Consider the following 10,951-nt stretch of genomic DNA (forward strand, 5'->3'; position numbering starts at 1 on the left):
ATCTGTTTCTTTTGGATGTAAACAACAGGACGCAGCCAACGTTTGGTTGAATACTGCACGTTATTTGAAATGACGGTTGAATGTAAGTGTAATTATAATTATCGGAACGGTCTAAAGACGCGGCGCAAATTTCATCGCAATTCGATTTTTATGCAATTGTTGTTATGCAGGATTCAAACTCAAATCTAACTAAAGTGTACTGCACTGTTAGTAAGGTTTACGTGCAAACCGAGAATAAATGTGCAAGCAAGTTTTAAAACTCGCTTGGATACGAGTGCAAAGTCACACTGCCTACTCTGCTTTTCAACGTTTTTTTTTGTTCTTATAGTAATCAATTGGAAAATTAGCTACGTATCCCCTCAAATGCAGAAACTTGTAATTTTATAACAAAGACTGTCATCGCTTCTCGCCCTAAAGGCTAAGATCAAAGTGTAGTATCTGTTCTTATCAGCTTAACATCTGATAGATCTCCCATAGGAAGACAACAAATGTTAAACTGATTTTTGTAAACCGGCGGAATGGTTAGGGGCTTGCTCCACTTCCGCCACGGGTTGGCCCGGTATTGCATAACAAAGACTGTTTCACTATTGAGAAGTGTCGAGCTATGTTTTGAACGCAGAATGCGACCAATGAGAGCTTAAAACAATGTTACTCAATGTGGACTCGATTATAGATGTTTTTTTTTTTTTTTTTAATTTCAAATATGGCTTATTCAATGATAAAATGTCGTAAAGGAATGTTCATAAAATACGTACCGCTTGGGGGGAAGGAAGGGCTTTCTGACCAAGCGTTGCAATTCATACAGAAAATTTGAAAGATCTCTACAGAAGGGAGTCGAGGGGGCTATGTACTTGATGAGCGATCGTTAATAGATTCATGAGATAAAAATTAAAAAACAAAATAAAGAATAAGATAGAAAAGAAAATAGAAAAAAAATTGAAAAAAATTAAAAAATAGATTTGAAAAATTGAGTTCCAAGATGGAGAATTCTGGTTTCAGAATATAGATGATGCAAAGGAACCAAAATTAGACCCTAGAAATTATTTTGGAATTTGTAGTTGCATCTTCCGGTCTCCAGAAAAAAAAAAAACCAAAAAAGGTCATGACCTAATCGAGAGCATACCCAGAGACCAGAAATCAAATCTAGACGCCTAATAGTCTATTCCAATTGTTCCGAGACGGAACCCAACTGCAATATTTCCGGTTACTTACTGGCCAAATTTCGGTTTAGCTATCCTAACGTCGAACCAAAGAATTCCTCGTTTGGTGTAACCAAAGATAACTAGAACAAGATACCTAACTTGCTTATTTTTCATACATTTTGAACACGACCGATTTCCGACGGTGAGTGCTGCCATCTGATGACTTAAATTCTCATAAAATTGTCACTATGAGCAAAACCGATTAATCGTGCATAGTCCGTCATTCATCGTTGAGCTGAAGTATATAAAAAAGGTGTAGCAGTTTGGTCAGCTCGACGCTTAAGATAACATGCAGATTGATGATATCGTCATTTTTTGCACTTAATGCTATTTATTCCCACATTTTTTGCACTTCAAAGTACGAAAGAAAAGTGTGAAAACTCTCAGAGTGGGGGTTTATATTGAGGGGTTATATTTATTTTCAGGTCCCATTCTACCAAAACTTAAAGTTTTATATGTCGCGAGCCAGGTTTCAAAACCATTGTGCATAAGGTCAGGTTCACCGGGGCCAATGGAATATAGAAAGGTACGGAGATGGTTTGAGTCTCGGGTTTAAAAGGGCTTCTTCTCTGTTAATAGTGATGACGTAGAAGTCAAAAAACAATGTCCAAAAATCAATGTTCGGTACATTTTTTTCAAGAATTTTTCACAAGCTATGACAGTTTACGGCTGAAAATGCCTACCTGCATCGTTAAAAAATGCAAAATACCGTTTAAAATGGCATTTGCTCGTCAAAACCCCAACACGTGCTTCTGTTTTCCTTTTTGCCTTTCTCCTAGAAAGGTATAGCAATCACTGGAAAAACCAAAAGTATAAAAGTGCTCCAAAGGGTCGAATCTCGTAAATCAATCGACTTAGTTTGACGAGCTGAGCATTTTCTGTATGTGTGTGTGCGTATGTGTGTGTGTATGTGTGTGTGTGTAACGCTCTCCCAATCTCACTCGATTTACACAGATATGGCTAGACCGATCTTCATGCAATTAATTGCCAATGAGAGTTCTAGTTGCCCCATAAGACCCTATTGAATTTCATTGCAATCGGATTTTTAGTTTAGAGGTTATGTTTTAAAATGTGAAAATCACGAAACATCATTCTCTAAGAAACTACGCAACCGATTTTAACAAAATTGGTTTTAAATGAACGAGCTACTTAAAAACCCTTAACTTTTGAGATTCATGAAGATTGAACGAGTGGTTCAGAAGTTATTTAAAGAAACGTGTTCTGGAGAACGTTTAATCTCACTCATGTTTCTCAGAAATGGCTGAACCGATTTCCACAAAATCAGTGTCATTTGGAAGGTCTAATTACTTCATAAGACCCTATTGATTTGTTTTGCAATCGGACTATTACTTTGCCTGTTATGTTTAAAAATGTGGAATCCAGCTTTGAATTGAAACATATTCCGAAGACTACTTAAACTCACTCACTTTTCTCAGAGATGGCTGAACCGATTTCCACGAAATTAGTGTCAAATGAAAGGTCTAGCTGCCTCATAACACCCTATTGTATTTCAATGTAATCGGTCTGTTACTTTGTCTGTGATTTGAACAATATTGGTATCAAATGAACAGGCTAGTTAAAGGTTAATTGATGAATTTTATAATGATTAAACACGTGGTTCAAAAATTGTGAAAAGAAACATGTTCCGGTGACTTTTCAAATTCACTCGTTTTCCCAAAAATGGCTGGACTAAATTCAACAATCTTAGTGGCAAACGAAAAGTTTGGCTTTCCTATAGGCTCCCATTTTATTTGACTATAATCGTATTTTTATTTCAACCATTATGTATTAAATAATAAAAACAACGAAAGTCTATTATCTCAAAGATCACACGACTTATTTGAACATATCTAGTGTCATTTGAACGGGTTGTCTCTCAAACTCACAAGTAAGAAATTTCATAGCAATTCGATATGTGTTTCAAAAGTTATGAAAAGAAACGTGTTCTGAAGACTGTTTAATTTCACTCATGTTTCTCAGAGATGGCTGGACCGATTTCCACAAAATCAGTGTCATATGAAAGGGTTAGCTACCCCATAAGACCCTATTGATTTTTCTGCAATCGGACTATTACTTTGCCTGTTATGTTTAAAAATGTGAAACCTAGCTATGAAAAGAAACATATTCCGAAGAATACATAAACTCACTCACTTTTCTCAGAGATGGCTGAACCGATTTTCACGAAATTAGTGTCAAATGAAAGGTCTAGCTGCCTCATAACACCCTATTAAATTTTACTGTAATCGAACTGTAACTTCGGCTGTAATGTACCGAATTGTGAAAATCACGAAACTTCATGATCTCAGAAAGTACACAACCGATTTGATCAATAGTATTATCAGATGAACGGGCTAGTTAAGGATTAACTGATGAATTATGATTTAACACGTGGTTTCAAAGTTTGGTTGTCCTATACGTTCTCATTTCATTTGATTATAATCGAACTAAGCAATCGTTCTGTATTAAATTGTTAATAAAACAACGAAAGTCTATTATCTCAAAGATTATACGACTTATTTAAACATAACTTGTGTCATACGAACGAGTCATCTCTCAAACTTACAAATAACATTCTTCATAAAAATTTGATATGTGGTTCAAAAGTTAAGGAAAGAAAAGAAATTCAAAAGCTTTTTAAAACTATACCTGCTTGATCGATATATGTGGCCTCAATATAATTTAAATGTGGTATCGTACCATTTGAATGTTCCAGGTATCGCTCGAGATTGAATTGTTCTAAATTGAGAGTCATTTCTTTTATTTCGCTATTGCTTGAGCATTTACGTTACGTCAAATTTCATATTTTATACTTCAATTACAACATCATTATTTTAGAACCCAAAAAGTGAATACACATTTATTGGATTGAAGCGTTCATGTAAATCTATTTTTACAAATAATAAGTTTGAATGAGAATGGCTGGGTCTGACCGCTAGGTGGATTAATTTAGGTTTTTCGTTACTAATACAGACAAATGTCTTCTTCTTCCTCACCTTTGTATACCTCATTGCACTGGGGCGCTTGATTTTTGCTTTATTAACCTCGGCAAGAGAAAACTTGGCTGTAGAGCGTGCTCATAGCGGTTATCAGGAAGTTCTGATGGTAGGCTTTACATGATGCGCTGATAATTCTTGATTCTTCCGGAAAGTTTCATGTTTGAGAACTAAACATTCGTACACATTATTATCATTTTTCGGATGGCAGTACCGTACAGTCGCCCACATGGATAGAGTAGTGATGGGCAAAAGTACGCACTTAATTGTTTTTGCAACAGAACTTTTGCAAACAATTGCCATAAAATTCGGTTTTGTTTCTAAGTGATACATGAACCTTTCGCCTTCAAAATGTATTACCAGCAGGGATGTCATTCTACGCGATTTTTCGGGACTCGTAAGTATTCTACGTAGAAAACGGTATTCTACGTTACCTACGGTAGAAAACCTGTTGCAAGTAGAAAACTCTCAAACACTCGAAAATTCACAGTTTGAGTTATAAAATGCCATTTGCTGCGCTGATTAGGTGTATTTAAGTAACGGGAGGATTAATATAACAAAAAAAGAAACACGAAGAAGCAAGAAAGTGTTTTTCCGGACTACTTTGTGATTATAGCGAAACAAGCAATGATAAAGAAACTCAAAAGCAATCATAGTTTACACTGAATAATTTCAATCGTAATTCATGGTTCAACAACATATTTGTTGTCATCCAAAAATGCTAATGAAAGCAAAATCGCATAATATACGTCACATACACAATCAGTGCAACAGCAAAGGCGCATCTAAGGTCTGATTTCTACAGAACTATGCTATTGCTGTCAAATCTCATATATTGAGAGCATACCCAACATCTCAATGGTTCATGGTTCCCCTGGCATATATAATGCAACTGGCATGCAACTTTAAACGGTTGCAGGAAGAATTCTTTACAACCTTCGGGAAAAATAACTCTAAAATGAGTAAGATTTGACGCATTTTTGTAAAGAGTGGAACAACTCATAAACTGAGTAACTCTGTAAATACGCATAATTGAGAAACAAGGCGTTTTAAAAACTGAATGATTGTTACTCACTTTTTGGGTACAGTATTAGGGTAGGGAACATATTCTGAGCAGTTTTAGGAACCGCCTATGTATTCAGACGAAAAACTCGAAATGTGTTGGGTGAAATTCAAACAATATTATATCAATACGTTATCTATCGTTTTGTCTGTCAGAATTCGTTTTCAGATTTCAAAACTAAGTTAGCAAACTTCAACAATAATCAATTAAAGTTACCAATCGAGGGACACTATTCCAATCACCCCGAACCTATTTTAAGCAGTTTCCATCTGTTTTGCAGGCGTTTTTTCTTCAGCACCCGACGTGGCTCCTGAATGGCTGAAATAGGTCGATTTGTTCCAAATGATCTTTGTTCACAGATTTCTTTGTGATTAACGGTACTTCTTATATTCGTAAGACAGCTAGACAATCAAAGTTTTCGTTTCCATCATTGAAATAGTCGATATTGATCGAAATTAAAATAGGCGCTGCTGCTTAAGCCCTTACCCTACTCAGTTTTGAGTCGAGTAATTAGTCATTTTTTTGGGTCCTGAATTGCTACTTAATTCAATTTACAAATTTATATAAAGTTTCAAAGATAAAATCAAACATACTGAGTTTGTTCAAAAACAAATTCAATCGACGGAGACTTGAAACAACGATGTTAAATGTCAAATGCGTTCTCAATTCACACAAAATAATCATCACAATTAAAACTGAATAATATTTTTAAACTTAAATTTCGTTTATTCTTCATGTAATTCACCACAAGAAATCTCTTTACAGATTTTCGAAGAATACTTGTAGAATTCTCGTTTTTGGTTAGGTATTCTACCAGAGGTATTCTACGTAGAAGACTCGTCGAAAACTACATGAGGTTTTCTACATGACATCCCTGATTACCAGAGTTTTTCGAATTTTGTTTGTAGCATGAGATTTTCACTTTTTAGAAAAAAAAAACTCAGATGCAAACTTTTACCCAGCATGCGGGGCAAAAGTACGCAGTTTTGCGGGGCAAAAGTTCGCACTGTATGAACAGTGTATTTATTACTCTATCCTTAAAAAAGTTAATTGTTTTTCGCTGGTTTTTCACTGATTCTTTTAAGCTGCGTTAAAGCAGTTCCCCGAAATAATTTTCTTACTTCCGGAAATTCGGTCTTCTGGGGATATGTTTGGGAGTTTTGGTGATATATCCCAAAAAAAAATGGACCTTCCAGAAGAGATTCCACTGGGGCTTCTAGAGGCCATAGAAACAAATTAATAAAATTTATTTTCGGAACCGGGGTGATACGCAGAGACCCGAAAACGACTCCGGATGCCATATTACATTCCAAAAAAGCGATTTCCGGTTTCCGAAAAACAACCAAAAATGGTTGAATACCACCCAATACTGGTATTTTCGGAATCGAATTGATACTCTGAGATCAAACGCGGTAAACAGCAGAAATTGACCAAATACCACCCCATATGAGTTATTTCAAAATCGATATGATGCCAAGAGACCTGAAAAGATTCCAGACGCCATCTCGAATTCCAAGATGGTGACTTCCGGTTGGTTCCGGAACACAACCTGAAATGGCCGAATACCAGTATGAGTATTTCAGGAATCAGGATGATGCGCAGACACCAGAAATAAACTCCAAACGCGATTTTCAAATTCAAGATGGTGACTTCGGGTTTCTGGAAAACATCCATAATTGACCACGAGTATGGTGCCAAGAGACCTTCTGAATAAGACACCAGACGAACCAGAAGTCACCATCTAGAATTTGAAAATGGCGTCTGAAGTCTATTTCCGGTCTCAGGGCGTCATTTGATTTTAAGATATACACATATTGGGGAATGCTCGACCATTGTTGTTTCCTAGAAACCAGAAGTCGACATTTTGGGATCCAAAATGGAGTCTGGGGTCATTTAATGTTCTCAGAGCATCATCCCGATTCCGAAAATACTCATAATACCTAGTATTTGATCACATTTTGTTGTTTTCCAGAAACTGGAAGTCGCCTTTTGGAATCAAAAATGGTGTCTGGGGTCGTTTCCAGTCTCTGGACATCATCTCGATTACGGAGATACACATATTGGAGGGTATTCGACCATCTTAGGTTGCCTTTAGAAACCGGAAGTCGCCAATTCAAAATGGCGTCTGGGCCATTTTCCGATCTGTGGACATCATCCAGTTGCGAAAATAAATATTGGATGGTATTTGGCCTTGTATTTTTCATTGTTCCTTTGGCTTCTAGAAGCCCCTATCTATTCCGGAAGGACCATTTTGAAAGCATATCAACAAAACTATTCAAATGGTTGTAAGATTCCATTTATAAAATCATGAAGCCATAATATTCCTCAGTTTCGGAGCACATCCGCAGATCACTAGTTATTTTTGAGTAATTTCTGTACAGAAACATCGTTATTAAACACATTTTTTCATTACGGTTAATAGCACTTTGTGCGTACTTTTGCCCCACAATGAGTTTTCCTACTGCTTTTAGTTTTATAACAAACATCAAAATATTTCCGGCAAAACAAACTCACCCTACAAACCACAATTATACAAGTGTTCTGTTGTTTTCGAGTTTCTGTAGTTTCCGAATAGGTCAATCATAGTTCCAAAAACTAAGAAAATAAGATCAAAACAGCTCAAAACTCAACTTGCCTCATAGCTTCGCCCCATTCAAACAGAATCTTATGTGTTTACATGTGTGATTAACTGACGTTATAGTACTGCAAATTCATACAATGTTGCCAGTTTATTTTGCTCGTATGCCTCGAAAAGGCCAATGCGTACTTTTACCCCGTGCGTACTTTTGCCTCTCACTACTCTACTGAAAAAATTGTTTCACCTTTCAGCAGTCATGTCTTGGCGTTGTCGTCAGTTGATTTTGACGTTAAGTATACATCATATTAACAGTGTATAAACTAGTTCGACTTTTGCTCACGCGCAGCGACAATAATGTTCGACGAATTCTGCAAGAGTCAGGTATCTTGTTCTAGTCATCTTTGATGTAACGCTGTTGAATCTATATTCCAATATTTTTTGGAACCTTTGGCAAGTTTTTCCCTTTTCGGGTTATCACCGCGAGGTTTTTTGGATACGGATTTTGGAACGATATAGTTTCTCCTACTTTTAGACAATTTCTATTTTCACTCGAAAAAATACGGTTTGCTTTTAGCTTTTATAAATCACCTATCATTTTAGTAGCAATTTAGCTAATTCACGATGGCGAATTTATGTTTATTCTATTCTATCTATCTAAACGTATAAAAATGCAGCTCTGTCTGTCTGTCTGATTCATATAGGCTTGGAAACTACCGAACCGATCGGCGCGAAATTTTGTAGATAGGGGTTTTAGAAGCCGGGAAAGGTGACTAAGATAGTTCGAGACCCCTCCCTCTTCTGGAAGGGAGGGGTCCCATACAAATGAAACACAAATTTCTGCATATCTCGAAAACTAACCAAGCAAATAGAACCAAATTTGGCAGGTGGATGTTTTTGGAGATAACAAATATATCCATAATGGTTTGACACCCCTCCCTCTTCTATAAGGGAGGGGTCCCATACAAATGAAGCACCGATTTCGCACAGCTCGGGAACCAATCAAGCAAATACATCCAAATTTGGCAGTTGAATGTTTTTAGGGGTGAAGAACATGTCCATAATGTTTCGACACCCTTCCTTCTCCTGGCATGTCTCCAAATACCATTTTGAAATCCAAGATGGCGACTTCCGGTTTCTGAAAAACAGCGGCAAATGACTAAATACCAACTAATATGAGTGTTTCTTTAACCAGAATGCTCAGAGGCCGAAAATTTTTTCCTAATGCCATTTGGAAATCCAAGATGGCGACTTCCGGTTTGTGAAAAACAGAGGCAAATGATCAAATACCACCCAATATGGGTATTTAAGGAACTGTTATGATGCATTAAAGCCACAAATCGACCTCAGACAACATTTTGAATTGTAAGATGACGACTTCCGGTGTCTGGAAAACAGCCGAAAATGACCAAATACCACCCAATATGAGTGTTCCTTCAATCAGAATGACTCTCAGAGGCCAGAAATTGTTTCCAAATGCCATTTTGAAATCCAAGATGGCGACTTCCGGTTTCTGCAAAACATCGGAAAATGACCAAATACCACCCAACATGGGTATTTCTGGAACTGTTATGATGCACTGAAACCACAAATCGACCTCAGGCAACATTTTAAATTGTAAAATGGCGACTTCTGATGTCCGGAAATCAGCCGAAAATGACCAAATACCACCAAATATGAGTGTTTCTTTAACCAGAATGATGCTCAGAGGCCAGAAGTTTTCTTCTAATGCCATTTTGAAATCCAAGATGGCGACTTCCGGTTTCTGAATAACAGCGGAAAATGACGAAATACCACACAATATGGGTACTTCTGGAATCGTAATGATGCACTGAAGTCATAAATCGACCTCAGACAACATTTTGAATTGTAAGATGGCAACTTCCGATGTCTGGAAAACAGCCAAAAATGGCCGATTACCATCCAATATGAGTATCTCCGCAACCAGAATCGATCACAGACACCATTTTGAATTTGAAGATGGTGACTTCCGGTGGCTGGCAAACAGCCGAAAATGACCAAATACCATTCAATGTAAATGTTTCCGGACCCAGAATGACACCTGGAAGTCAGAAATTAATTTCACATACCATTTTGAAGTCCAAGATGCCGACTTTCGGTTTCTGAAAAACAGCCTTAAGTGACCAAATTCCACCCAATATGAGTATCACCGGAACCAGAATGATGCCAGGAGCTAAAAATTTACCTCAGAACGAATTGTTAAATGGCAACTTCTGGGAAACAGCCGAAAATAACCGAATACTACTATATATAGACATTTCCGTTATCGAAATGATGTAAAGAAGCCAAGCATTGACCCTGGCCACGATTATGAATTCGAAGATGACTACTTTCAGTTCCAGGAAAACAACGAAAATAACTGAAATGCACCCAATATATTTCCGGAATAGAGGTGATGTACAAAAGCCAAAAATCGAGGATGTTGTCATTCCGACAGAACCTATCATTTCGAACGATAAAAACAAATCGCAAGGAATCAATGAATTTGAAATGTTTTAATCGATACCTATAAAAATGCAGTCCGGTCTGTCTGTCTGTCTGTCTGTCTGATCCATATAGGCTCGGAAACTACCGAATCGGTCGACGTGAAAACTTGTATGTAGTGCTCCCTTTTCTGAGAGGGAGGGGTCTCATACAAATGAACCACAAATTTTTGCACATCTCAAAAACTAACCAAGCAAATGGATCCAAATTTGACATCTGGATATTTTTAGGAGTAACAAATATATCCATAATGGTTTGACACCCCTCCCTCTTCTACAAGGGAGGGGTCCCATACAAATGAAACACGAATTTCGCACAGCTCGAAAACCAATCAACCAAATACAACCAAATTTGGTATGTGAATGTTTTTAGAGGTAACAAAAATATCCATAATGGCTCGGCTTCTGTAATGGAGGGGTCCTCTACAAATGAAACACAAATTTGCCCAGCTCGAGAACCAATCAAACAAATATAACCAAATTTGGCAAGTGAATGTTTTTAGGTGTAGCAAACATGTCCATAATGTTTCGACACCCTTTCTTCTTATGGCATGTCTCCAAATACCATTACGAAATCCAAGATAGTGACTTCCGGTTTCTGCAAAACAGCGGCA

At 37.1% G+C, this 10,951-nt stretch overlaps 1 non-coding gene across 1 annotated transcript; it reads left to right on the forward strand.

The window, feature by feature from the left end:
• The first annotated feature begins 398 nt into the window (after positions 1–398).
• LOC129726258 (U2 spliceosomal RNA) lies at positions 399–590 on the forward strand. The gene has a single exon (XR_008728307.1). It is a non-coding gene; the product is annotated as a U2 spliceosomal RNA (small nuclear RNA).
• Positions 591–10,951: the final 10,361 nt, after the last annotated feature.

This window comes from Wyeomyia smithii, chromosome 2 (genome assembly GCF_029784165.1).
Source record: "Wyeomyia smithii strain HCP4-BCI-WySm-NY-G18 chromosome 2, ASM2978416v1, whole genome shotgun sequence".
In the NCBI taxonomy this organism is placed as follows: Eukaryota; Metazoa; Arthropoda; class Insecta; order Diptera; family Culicidae; genus Wyeomyia; species Wyeomyia smithii.